Genomic DNA, 12,528 nt, shown 5'->3' on the forward strand with positions numbered 1-12,528 from the left:
AAGAGGAGTTGGGGTGAGGGGGGATGGAGAGTAGGGGTGAAAGAGGTGTTGGGGGTTGGAGAGTAGGGGTGAAAGACGAGTTGGGGTGAGGGGGTTGGAGAGTAGGGGTAAAAGAGGAGTTGCGGTGAGGGTGTTGGAGAGTAGGGGTGAAAGAGGTGTTGGGGTGAGGTGGTTGGAGAGTAGCGGTGAAAGAGGAGTTGGGGTGAGGGGGGTTTGGATAGTAGGGGTGAAGGAGGAGTTGGAGTGAGGGGGGTTTGGAGAGTATGGGTGAAAGAGGAGTTGGTGTGAGGGGGTTGAGAGTTGGGGTGAAAGAGGTGTTGGGGTGAGGGGGGCTGGAGAGTAGGGGTGAAAGAGGAGTTGGGGTGAGGTGGGTTGGAGAGTAGGGGTGAAAGAGGAGTTGGGGTGAGGGGGGTTGGAGAGTGGGGTGAAAGAAGAATTGGGGTGAGGGGGTTTGGAGAGTAGGGGTGAAAGAGGAGTTGGGGTGAGGGGGGCTGGAGAGCAGGGGTGAAACAGGAGTTGGGGTGAGGGGGGTTGGAGAGTAGGGGTGAAAGAGGAGTTGGGGTGAGGGGGTTGGAGAGTAGGGGTGAAAGAGGAGTTGGGGTGAGGGGGGTTGGAGAGTAGGGGTGAAAGAGGAGTTGGGTTGAGGGGGTTGGAGAGTAGGGGTGAAAGAGGAGTTGCGGTGAGGGGGTTGGAGAGTAGGGGTGAAAGAGGAGATGGGGTGAGGGGGGTTGGAGAGTAGGGGTGAAACAGGAGTTGGGGTGAGGGGGGTTGGAGAGTAGGGGTGAAAGAGGAGTTGGGGTGAGGGGGTTGGAGAGTAGGGGTGAAAGAGGAGTTGGGCTAAGGGGGGTTGGAGAGTAGGGGTGAAAGAGGAGTTGGGGTGAGGGGGTTGGAGAGTAGGGGTGAAAGAGGAGTTGGGGTGAGAGGTGTTGGAGAGTAGGGGTGAAAGAGGAGTTGGGGTGAGGGGGGTTGGAGAGTAGGGGTGAAAGAGGAGTTGGGGCGAGGGGGGCTGAAGAGTAGGGGTGAAAGAGGTGTTGGGGTGACGGGTTGGAAAGTAGGGGTGAAAGAGTAGTTGGGGTGAGGGGGTTGGAGAGTAGGGGTGAAAGAGGAGTTGGGGTGAGGGGGGTTGGAGAGTAGGGGTGAAAGAGGAGTTGGTGTGAGGGGGTTTGGAGAGTAGGGGTGAAAGAGGAGTTGGGTTGAGGGGGGTTGGAGAGTAGGGGTGAAAGAGGAGTTGGGGTGAGGGGGGTTGGAGAGTAGGGGTGAAAGAGGAGTTGGGGTGAGGGGTGTTGGAGAGTAGAGGTGAAAGAGGAGTTGGGGTGAGGGGGGTTTGGATAGTAGGGTTGAAAGAGGAGTTGGGGTGAGGAGTGTTGGAGAGTAGGGGTGAAAGAGCATTTGGGGTGAGGTGGTTTGGAGAGTAGGGGTGAAAGCGGTGTTGGGGTGAGGGGGGTTGGAGAGTCGGGGTGAAAGAGGAATAGGAGTAGGGGTGAGTGGTTTGGAGAGTAGGGATGAATGGAGTTGGGGTGAGGGGGTTGGAGAGTAGAGTTGAAAGAGCAGTTCGGGTGAGGGGGGTTGGAGAGTAGGGGTGAAAGAGGAGTTGGGGTGAGGGGGTTGGAGAGTAGGGGTGAAAGAGGAGTTGAGGGGTGAGCGGTTTGGAGAGTAGGGGTGAAAGAGGAGTTGGGGTGAGGGGGTATGGAGAGTAGGGGTGAAAGAGGAGTTGGGGGTGAGGGGGGTTGGAGAGTAGCGGTGAAAGAGGAGTTGGGGTGAGGGGGGTTGGGGAGTAGGGGTGAAAGAGGAGTTGGGGTGAGGGGGGTTGGAGAGTAGGGGTGAAAGAGGAGTTGAGGTGAGGGGGGTTGGAGAGTAGGGGTGAAAGAGGTGTTGGGGGTTGGAGAGTAGGGGTGAAAGAGGGATTGTGGTGAGGGGGGCTGGAGAGTAGGAGTGAAAGAGGAGTTGGGGTGAGGGGGGTTGGAGCATAGGGGTGAAAGAGGAGTTGTGGTGAGGGGTGTTGGAGAATAGGGGTGAAAGAGGAGTTGGGGAGAGGGGGTTGGAGAGTATGGGTGAAAGAGGAGTTGAGGTGAGGGGGGTTGGAGCATAGGGGTGAAAGAGGAGTTAGGGTGAGCGGGTTAGGAGAGTAGGGGTGAAAGAGGAGTTGGGGTGAGGGGGGTTGGAGAGTAGGGGTGAAAGAGGAGTTGAGCTGAGCGGGTTTGGAGAGTAGGGGTGAAAGAGGAGTTGGGGTGAGGGGGGTTGGAGAGCAGGGTTGAAAGAGGAGTTGGGGTGAGGGGGGTTTGGAGAGTAGGGGTGAAAGAGGAGTTGGGGTGAGGGGGGTTTGGAGAGTAAGGGTGAAAGCGGAGTTGGTGTGAGGGGGTTGAGAGTAGGGGTGAAAGAGGTGTTGGGGTGAGGGGGGCTGGAGTGTTGGGGTGAAAGAGGAGTTGGGGTGAGGGGGTTGGAGAGTAGGGGTGAAAGAGGAGTTGGGGTGAGGGGGGTTGGAGAGTAGTGGTGAAAGAAGAATTTTGGTGAGGGGGGTTGGAGAGTAGGGGTGAAAGAGGAGTTGGGGTGAGGGGGGTTGGAGAGTAGGGGCGAAAGAGGAGTTGCGGTGAGGGGGTTGGAGAGTAGGGGTGAAATAGGAGATGGGGTGAGGGGGGTTGGAGAGTAGGGGTGAAAGAGGAGTTGGGGTGAGGGGGTTTGGAGAGTAGGGGTGAAAGAGGAGTTGGGGTGAGGGGGGTTGGAGAGTAGGGGTGAAAGAGGAGTTGGGGTGAGGGGGTTGGAGAGTAGGGGTGAAAGAGGAGTTGGGGTGAGGGGGTTGGAGAGTAGGGGTGAAAGAGGTGTTCGGGTGAGGGGGTCGGAGTGTAGGGGTGAAAGAGTAGTTGGGGTGAGGGGGTTGGAGAGTAGGGGTGAAAGAGGTGTTGGGGTGAGGGGGGTTGGAGAGTAGGGGTGAAAGAGGAGTTGGGGTGAGGGGGTTTGGAGAGTAGTGGTGAAAGAGGTGTTTGGGTGAGGGGGTCGGAGAGTAAGGGTGAAAGAGGATTTGAGGGGTGAGCGGTTTGGAGAGTAGGGGTGAAAGAGGAGTTGGGGTGAGGGGGGTTTGGAGAGTAGGGGTGAAAGAGGAGTTGGCGTGAGGGGGGTTGGAGAGTAGGGGTGAGAGGAGTTGGGGTGAGGGGGGTTGGGGAGTAGGGGTGAAAGAGGAGTTGGGGTGAGGGGGGCTGGAGAGTAGGGGTGAAAGAGGAGTTGGGGTGAGGGGGGATGGAGAGTAGGGGTGAAAGAGGTGTTGGGGGTTGGAGAGTAGGGGTGAAAGACGAGTTGGGGTGAGGGGGTTGGAGAGTCATGGTGAAAGAGGAGTTGGGGTGAGGGGTTTCAAGAGTAGGGGTGAAAGAGGGATTGGGATGAGGGGGTTGGAGAGTAGGGGTGAAAGAGGAGTTGGGGTGAGGGGGGTTGGAGCATAGGGGTGAAAGAGGAGTTGTGGTGAGGGGGGTTGGAGAGTAGGGGTGAAAGAGGGTTTGGGATGAGGGGGTTGGAGAGTAGGGGTGAAAGAGAAGTTGAGGTGAGGGGGGTTGGAGCATAGGGGTGAAAGAGGAGTTGGGGTGTGGGGGGTTGGAGAGTAGGGGTGAAAGAGGAGTTGGGGTGAGGGGTTTGGAGAGTAGGGGTGAAAGAGGAGTTGGGGTGAGGGGGTTGCAGAGTAGGGGTGAAAGAGGTGTTCGGGTGAGGGGGTCGGCGAGTAAGGGAGAAAGAGGAGTTGAGGGGTGAGCGATTTGGAGAGTAGGGGTGAAAGAGGAGTTGGGGTGAGTGGGTTTGGAGAGTAGGGGTGAAAGAGGAGTTGGGGTGAGGGGGGTTGGGGAGGAGGGGGGTTGGGGAGTAGGGGTGAAAGAGGAGTTGGGGTGAGGGGGTTGGATATTAGGGGTGAAAGAGGAGTTGGGGTGAGGGGGGATGGAGAGTAGGGGTGAAAGAAGTGTTGGGGGTTGGAGAGTAGGGGTGAAAGACGAGTTGGGGTGAGGGGGTTGGAGAGTAGTGGCGAAAGAGGAGTTGGGGTGAGGGGGTTCGAGAGTAGGGGTGAAAGAGGGATTGGGATGAGGGGGTTGGAGAGTAGGGGTGAAAGAGGAGTTGGGGTGAGGGGGGTTGGAGAGTAGGGGTGAAAGATGGGTTGGGATGAGGGGGTTGGAGAGTAGGGGTGAAAGAGGAGTTGGGGTGTGGGGAGTTGGAGACTAGGGGTGAAAGAGGAGTTGGGTTGAGGGGGGTTGGAGAGTAGGGGTGAAAGAGGAGTTGGGGTGAGGGGGTTGGAGAGTAGGGGTGAAAGAGGAGTTGGGGTGAGGGGGGTTTGGAGAGTAGGGGTGAAGAAGGAGTTGGGGTGAGGGGGGTTGGAGAGTAGGGGTGAAAGAGGAGTTGGGGTGAGGGGGGTTGGAGAGTAGGGGTGAAAGAGGAGTTGGGGTGAGGGGGGTTGGAGTGTAGGGGTGAAAGAGGAGTTGGGGTGAGGGGGTTGGAGAGTAGGGGTGAAAGAGGAGTTGGGGTGAGGGGGTTGGAGAGTAGGGGTCAAAGAGGAGTTGGGGTGTGGGGGGTTGGAGACTAGGGGTGAAAGAGGAGTTGGGTTGAGGGGGGTTGGAGAGTAGGGGTGAAAGAGGAGTTGGGGTGAGGGGGTTGGAGAGTAGGGGTGAAAGAGGAGTTGGGGTGAGGGGGTTTGGAGAGTAGGGGTGAAGAAGGAGTTGGGGTGAGGGGGGTTGGAGAGTAGGGGTGAAAGAGGAGTTGGGGTGAGGGGGGTTGGAGAGTAGGGTAGAAAGAGGAGTTGGGGTGAGGGGGGGTTGGAGTGTAGGGGTGAAAGAGGAGTTGGGGTGAGGGGGTTGGAGAGTAGGGGTGAAAGAGGAGTTGGGGTGAGGGGGGTTGGAGAGTAGGGGTCAAAGAGGAGTTGGGGTGAGGGGGGTTGGAGAGTAGGGGTGAAAGAGGAGTTGGGGTGAAGGGGGCTGGAGAGTAGGGGCGAAAGAGGAGTTGCGGTGAGGGGGTTGGAGAGTAGGGGTGAAAGAGGTGTTCGGGTGAGGGGGTCGGAGTGTAGGGGTGAAACAGGAAACAGTAACCTGGGGAAGGTATTCTGTAGCATCATAAACAAAAGACTTATAAACTTCCTTGAAGAGCACAATGTCTTGAGTAAAAGCCAAATTGGATTCCTGCCAAACTATAGAACATCCGATCATATCTTCACCCTACAGACCCTAATTGACAAACACGTTCACCATAACAAAAGCAAAATCTACGCATGCTTTGTAGATTTCCAGAAGGCTTTCGACTCCATCTGGCATGACAGTTTATTCCTGAAACTTATCGAAAGCGGGGTAGGAGGGAAAACATATGATGTAATTAAATCAATGTATACAAACAATAAATGTGCAGTTAAAATTGGAGACAAACAAACAAAATACTTCCCACAGGGGCGGGGGGTGATGCAGGGCTCGCCAATCTCACCGACACTCTTTAATATTTACATTAATGGATTGGCAAAACTACTTGAACAATCTACAGCACCCGGCCTCACCCTATTTGAATCCAAGGTTAAATTCCTCCTCTATGCCGACGACCTGGTTCTGCTGTCACCAACTAAGGAGGGTCTACAGCAGAACCTGGACCTGCTGGAGTCGTACTGCCAGACTTGGGCCCTGACAATAAATCCCCAAAAAACCAAAGTCCTTGTGTTCCAGCAAAGATCCAAACAACATGGACCCACAATAAATTTCACAGTAGGAACAACCAAAATTGAACAAACCACTCACTACACATACTTGAGCTTAAAAATCAGTTCTACGGGAAACTTCAAACTGGCTGTGAATGAACTGAAAGAGAAAGCAAGAAGGGCTTTCTATGCCATCAAAAAATCAATCCAAATAGAAATCCCAATTAGCATTTGGCTCAAAATTTTCAAATCAGTAATTGAACCAATTGCACTCTATGGCAGTGAAGTCTGGGGACCACTAACACAACAAGATTTTGCAAAATGGGACAAACACCCAATTGAGATCCTACATGCGGAATTCTGTAAAAGTATCCTCCGGACACAAAGGAAAACAGTAAACAACGCATGCAGGGCGGAACTAGGCCAATACCCATTAATAATCACTATCCAAAAAAGAGCCACCAAATTTTGGAATCACCTACAAATGAGCAACCCCCAATGCTATCACTACGACGCCCTGAAATGCCAAGAGCTGACCATAAAGAAGAATACCCTCAGTCAACTAGTCCTGGGACTCAATAAAGTAACTAATAACAATACTAACAATAACCAGTCCCAGGACAGTGACAGGGTAACACAAAGAATTCGACCCAACACAATCGTCGCTAAGCAAAAGGAAAAATATCTGTCATATTGGGCAGAAACAACAAAAACCCAAAGCAAACTCAATTGCTACTTGGCCCTAAACAGACAATACAACATAGCTGATTACCTGACCATGGTAAAGGATAACAAACTGAGAAGAACCTTGACAAGGTACAGACTTAGCGAACATAGCCTAGCGATCGAAAAAGGCAGACACAGGCAGACCAGGCTGCCAAGAGAAGACAGGATATGCTCTCACTGCAGTCAGGGAGTAGTTGAGACAGAGATGCACTTCCTCACAGCCTGTGGAAAATATCAGGGCATCAGAGAGAATTTCTACCAAAAATTCTCACAAATATGCCCTGAATTCAGAAATCTGACTGACAACCAAAAACTCCCATTCCTACTGGGGGAGGAGAGAAGCTGTGTAACACTGGCGGCACACTATGTTACAGCTTGCCATGAACAGAGGGACAACCAGTAAACTAAGACAAGAGTATACATAAACAAGGCGAATGTATATTTATAAACTCAGGGATATACCTGTTTATACACTGTATGAATGAAACTGCATTTATGTGTTCAACCATAAATGTATTTTGATGCTTTGGCAACATAAGATGCACCTTATCATGCCAATAAAGCGATTTGTATTGTATTGTATTGAAAGAGTAGTTGGGGTGAGGGGGTTGGAGAGTAGGGGTGAAAGAGGAGTTGGGGTGAGGGGGGTTGGAGAGTAGGGGTGAAAGAGGAGTTGGGGTGAGGGGGGTTGGAGAGTAGGGGTGAAAGAGGAGTTGGGGTGAGGGGGGTTGGAGAGTAGGGGTGAAGGAGGAGTTGGCGTGAGGGGGGTTGGAGAGTAGGGGTGAATGAGGATTTGGGGTGAGGGGGTTGGAGAGTAGGGGTGAAAGAGGAGTTGGGATGAGGGGGTTGGAGTGTAGGGGTGAAAGAGGAGCTGTGGTGAGGGGGGTTGGAGAGTAGGGGTGAATGAGGAGTTGGGGTGAGGGGGGTTGGAGAGTAGGGGTGAAAGAGGAGTTGGGATGAGGGGGTTGGAGAGTAGGGGTGAAAGAGGAGTTGGGTGAGGGGGTTGGAGTGTAGTGGTGAAAGAGGAGTTGGGGTGAGGGCGTTGGAGAGTAGGGGTGAAAGAGGAGTTGGGGTGAGGGGGTCGGAGTGTAGGGGTGAAGGAGGAGTTGGGGTGAGGGAGGTTGGAGAGTAGGGGTGAAAGAGGAGTTGGGGTGAGGGGGGTTGGAGTGTAGGGGTGAAAGAGGAGTTGGGGTGAGGGGGGTTGGAGAGTAGGGGTGAAAGAGGAGTTGGGGTGAGGGGGGATGGAGTGTAGGGGTGAAAGAGGAGTTGGGGTGTGGGGGTTTGGAGTAGGGGTGAAAGAGGAGTTGGGGTGAGGGGGTTGGTGAGTAGGGGTGAAAGAGGAGTTGGGGTGAGGGGGTTGGAGAGTAGGGGTGAAAGAGGAGTTGGGGTGAAGGGGGTTGGAGAATGGGGGTGAAAGAGGAGTTGGGGTGAGGGGGGTTGGCGAGTAGGGATGAAAGAGGAGTTGGGGTGAGGGGGGTTGGAGAGTAGGGGTGAAGGAGGAGTTGGGGTGAGGGGGGTTGGAGAGTAGGGGTGAAAGAGGAGTTGGGGTGAGGGGGGTTGGAGTGTAGGGGTGAAAGAGGAGTTGGGGTGTGGGGGTTTGGAGTAGGGATGAAAGAGGAGTTGGGGTGAGGGGGTTGGTGAGTAGGGGAGAAAGAGGAGTTGGGGTGAGGGGGGTTGGAGAGTAGGGGTGAAAGAGGAGTTGGGGTGAGGGGGTTGGAGAGTAGGGGTGAAAGAGGAGTTGGCTAAGGGGGGTTGGAGAGTAGGGGTGAAAGAGGAGTTGGGGTGAGGGGGTTGGAGAGTAGGGGTGAAAGAGGAGTTGGGGTGAGAGGTGTTGGAGAGTAGGGGTGAAAGAGGAGTTGGGGTGAGGGGGGGTTGGAGAGTAGGGGTGAAAGAGGAGTTGGGGCGAGGGGGGCTGAAGAGTAGGGGTGAAAGAGGTGATGGGGTGACGGGTTGGAAAGTAGGGGTGAAAGAGTAGTTGGGGTGAGGGGGTTGGAGAGTAGGGGTGAAAGAGGAGTTGGGGTGAGGGGGGTTGGAGAGTAGGGGTGAAAGAGGAGTTGGTGTGAGGGGGTTTGGAGAGTAGGGGTGAAAGAGGAGTTGGGTTGAGGGGGGGTTGGAGAGTAGGGGTGAAAGAGGAGTTGGGGTGAGGGGGGTTGGAGAGTAGGGGTGAAAGAGGAGTTGGGGTGAGGGGTGTTGGAGAGTGTAGAGGTGAAAGAGGAGTTGGGGTGAGGGGGGTTTGGATAGTAGGGTTGAAAGAGAGTTGGGGTGAGGAGTGTTGGAGAGTAGGGGTGAAAGAGCATTTGGGTGAGGTGGTTTGGAGAGTAGGGGTGAAAGCGGTGTTGGGGTGAGGGGGGTTGGAGAGTCGGGGTGAAAGAGGAATAGGAGTAGGGGTGAGTGGTTTGGAGAGTAGGGATGAATGGAGTTGGGGTGAGGGGGTTGGAGAGTAGAGTTGAAAGAGCAGTTCGGGTGAGGGGGGTTGGAGAGTAGGGGTGAAAGAGGAGTTGGGGTGAGGGGGTTGGAGAGTAGGGGTGAAAGAGGAGTTGAGGGGTGAGCGGTTTGGAGAGTAGGGGTGAAAGAGGAGTTGGGGTGAGGGGGGTATGGAGAGTAGGGGTGAAAGAGGAGTTGGGGGTGAGGGGGGTTGGAGAGTAGCGGTGAAAGAGGAGTTGGGGTGAGGGGGGTTGGGGAGTAGGGGTGAAAGAGGAGTTGGGGTGAGGGGGGTTGGAGAGTAGGGGTGAAAGAGGAGTTGAGGTGAGGGGGGTTGGAGAGTAGGGGTGAAAGAGGTGTTGGGGGTTGGAGAGTAGGGTGAAAGAGGGATTGTGGTGAGGGGGGCTGGAGAGTAGGAGTGAAAGAGGAGTTGGGGTGAGGGGGGTTGGAGCATAGGGGTGAAAGAGGAGTTGTGGTGAGGGGTGTTGGAGAATAGGGGTGAAAGAGGAGTTGGGGAGAGGGGGTTGGAGAGTATGGGTGAAAGAGGAGTTGAGGTGAGGGGGGTTGGAGCATAGGGGTGAAAGAGGAGTTAGGGTGAGCGGGTTAGGAGAGTAGGGTGAAAGAGGAGTTGGGGTGAGGGGGGGTTGGAGAGTAGGGTGAAAGAGGAGTTGAGCTGAGCGGGTTTGGAGAGTAGGGGTGAAAGAGGAGTTGGGGTGAGGGGGTTGGAGAGCAGGGTTGAAAGAGGAGTTGGGGTGAGGGGGGTTTGGAGAGTAGGGGTGAAAGAGGAGTTGGGGTGAGGGGGTTTGGAGAGTAAGGGTGAAAGCGGAGTGGTGTGAGGGGGTTGAGAGTAGGGGTGAAAGAGGTGTTGGGGGTGAGGGGGGCTGGAGTGTTGGGTGAAAGAGGAGTTGGGGTGAGGGGGTTGGAGAGTAGGGTGAAAGAGGAGTTGGGGTGAGGGGGGTTGGAGAGTAGTGGTGAAAGAAGAATTGTGGTGAGGGGGGTTGGAGAGTAGGGGTGAAAGAGGAGTTGGGGTGAGGGGGGTTGGAGAGTAGGGGCGAAAGAGGAGTTGCGGTGAGGGGGTTGGAGAGTAGGGGTGAAATAGGAGATGGGGTGAGGGGGGTTGGAGAGTAGGGGTGAAAGAGGAGTTGGGGTGAGGGGGTTTGGAGAGTAGGGTGAAAGAGGAGTTGGGGTGAGGGGGGTTGGAGAGTAGGGGTGAAAGAGGAGTTGGGGTGAGGGGGTTGGAGAGTAGGGGTGAAAGAGGAGTTGGGGTGAGGGGGTTGGAGAGTAGGGGTGAAAGAGGTGTTCGGGTGAGGGGTCGGAGTGTAGGGGTGAAAGAGTAGTTGGGGTGAGGGGGTTGGAGAGTAGGGTGAAAGAGGTGTTGGGGTGAGGGGGGTTGGAGAGTAGGGGTGAAAGAGGAGTTGGGGTGAGGGGGTTGGAGAGTAGTGGTGAAAGAGGTGTTTGGGTGAGGGGGTCGGAGAGTAAGGGTGAAAGAGGATTTGAGGGGTGAGCGGTTTGGAGAGTAGGGGTGAAAGAGGAGTTGGGGTGAGGGGGGTTTGGAGAGTAGGGGTGAAAGAGGAGTTGGCGTGAGGGGGGGTTGGAGAGTAGGGGTGAGAGGAGTTGGGGTGAGGGGGGTTGGGGAGTAGGGGTGAAAGAGGAGTTGGGGTGAGGGGGGCTGGAGAGTAGGGGTGAAAGAGGAGTTGGGGTGAGGGGGGATGGAGAGTAGGGGTGAAAGAGGTGTTGGGGGTTGGAGAGTAGGGGTGAAAGACGAGTTGGGTGAGGGGTTGGAGAGTCATGGTGAAAGAGGAGTTGGGGTGAGGGGTTTCGAGAGTAGGGGTGAAAGAGGGATTGGGATGAGGGGGTTGGAGAGTAGGGGTGAAAGAGGAGTTGGGGTGAGGGGGGTTGGAGCATAGGGGTGAAAGAGGAGTTGTGGTGAGGGGGGTTGGAGAGTAGGGGTGAAAGAGGGGTTGGGATGAGGGGGTTGGAGAGTAGGGGTGAAAGAGAAGTTGAGGTGAGGGGGGTTGGAGCATAGGGGTGAAGAGGAGTTGGGGTGTGGGGGGTTGGAGAGTAGGGGTGAAAGAGGAGTTGGGGTGAGGGGTTTGGAGAGTAGGGGTGAAAGAGGAGTTGGGGTGAGGGGGTTGCAGAGTAGGGGTGAAAGAGGTGTTCGGGTGAGGGGGTCGGCGAGTAAGGAGAAAGAGGAGTTGAGGGGTGAGCGATTTGGAGAGTAGGGGTGAAAGAGGAGTTGGGGTGAGTGGGTTTGGAGAGTAGGGGTGAAAGAGGAGTTGGGGTGAGGGGGGTTGGGGAGGAGGGGGGTTGGGGAGTAGGGGTGAAAGAGGAGTTGGGGTGAGGGGGTTGGATATTAGGGGTGAAAGAGGAGTTGGGGTGAGGGGGGATGGAGAGTAGGGGTGAAAGAAGTGTTGGGGGTTGGAGAGTAGGGGTGAAAGACGAGTTGGGGTGAGGGGGTTGGAGAGTAGTGGCGAAAGAGGAGTTGGAGTGAGGGGGTTCGAGAGTAGGGGTGAAAGAGGGATTGGGATGAGGGGTTGGAGAGTAGGGGGTGAAAGAGGAGTTGGGGTGAGGGGGTTGGAGAGTAGGGGTGAAAGATGGGTTGGGATGAGGGGGGTTGGAGAGTAGGGTGAAAGAGGAGTTGGGGGTGTGGGGGGTTGGAGACTAGGGGTGAAAGAGGAGTTGGGTTGAGGGGGGTTGGAGAGTAGGGGTGAAAGAGGAGTTGGGGTGAGGGGGTTGGAGAGTAGGGGTGAAAGAGGAGTGGGGTGAGGGGGGTTTGGAGAGTAGGGGTGAAGAAGGAGTTGGGGTGAGGGGGGGTTGGAGAGTAGGGTGTGAAAGAGGAGTTGGGGTGAGGGGGTTGGAGAGTAGGGGTGAAAGAGGAGTTGGGGTGAGGGGGTGGAGTGTAGGGGTGAAAGAGGAGTTGGGGTGAGGGGGTTGGAGAGTAGGGGTGAAAGAGGAGTTGGGGTGAGGGGGTTGGAGAGTAGGGGTCAAAGAGGAGTTGCGGTGTGGGGGGTTGGAGACTAGGGGTGAAAGAGGAGGTTGGGTTGAGGGGGGTTGGAGAGTAGGGGTGAAAGAGGAGTTGGGGTGAGGGGGTTGGAGAGTAGGGGTGAAAGAGGAGTTGGGGGTGAGGGGGGTTGGAGAGTAGGGGTGAAGAAGGAGTTGGGTGAGGGGGGTTGGAGAGTAGGGGTGAAAGAGGAGTTGGGGTGAGGGGGGTTGGAGAGTAGGGGTGAAAGAGGAGTTGGGGTGAGGGGGGTTGGAGTGTAGGGGTGAAAGAGGAGTTGGGGTGAGGGGGTTGGAGAGTAGGGGTGAAAGAGGAGTTGGGGGTTGAGGGGGTTGAGAGTAGGGGTCAAAGAGGAGTTGGGGTGAGGGGGGTTGGAGAGTAGGGGTGAAGAGGAGTTGGGGTGAAGGGGGCTGGAGAGTAGGGGCGAAAGAGGAGTTGCGGTGAGGGGGTTGGAGAGTAGGGGTGAAAGAGGTGTTCGGGTGAGGGGGTCGGAGTGTAGGGGTGAAACAGGAAACAGTAACCTGGGGAAGGTATTCTGTAGCATCATAAACAAAAGACTTATAAACTTCCTTGAAGAGCACAATGTCTTGAGTAAAAGCCAAAATTGGATTTCCTGCCAAACTATAGAACATCCGATCATATCTTCACCCTACAGACCCTAATTGACAAACACGTTCACCATAACAAAAGCAAAATCTACGCATGCTTTGTAGATTTCCAGAAGGCTTTCGACTCCATCTGGCAT

Source organism: Somniosus microcephalus, chromosome 4, assembly GCF_052327205.1.
Source record: "Somniosus microcephalus isolate GS21.2 chromosome 4, FLI_Smic_1.0, whole genome shotgun sequence".
Taxonomy (NCBI): domain Eukaryota; kingdom Metazoa; phylum Chordata; class Chondrichthyes; order Squaliformes; family Somniosidae; genus Somniosus; species Somniosus microcephalus.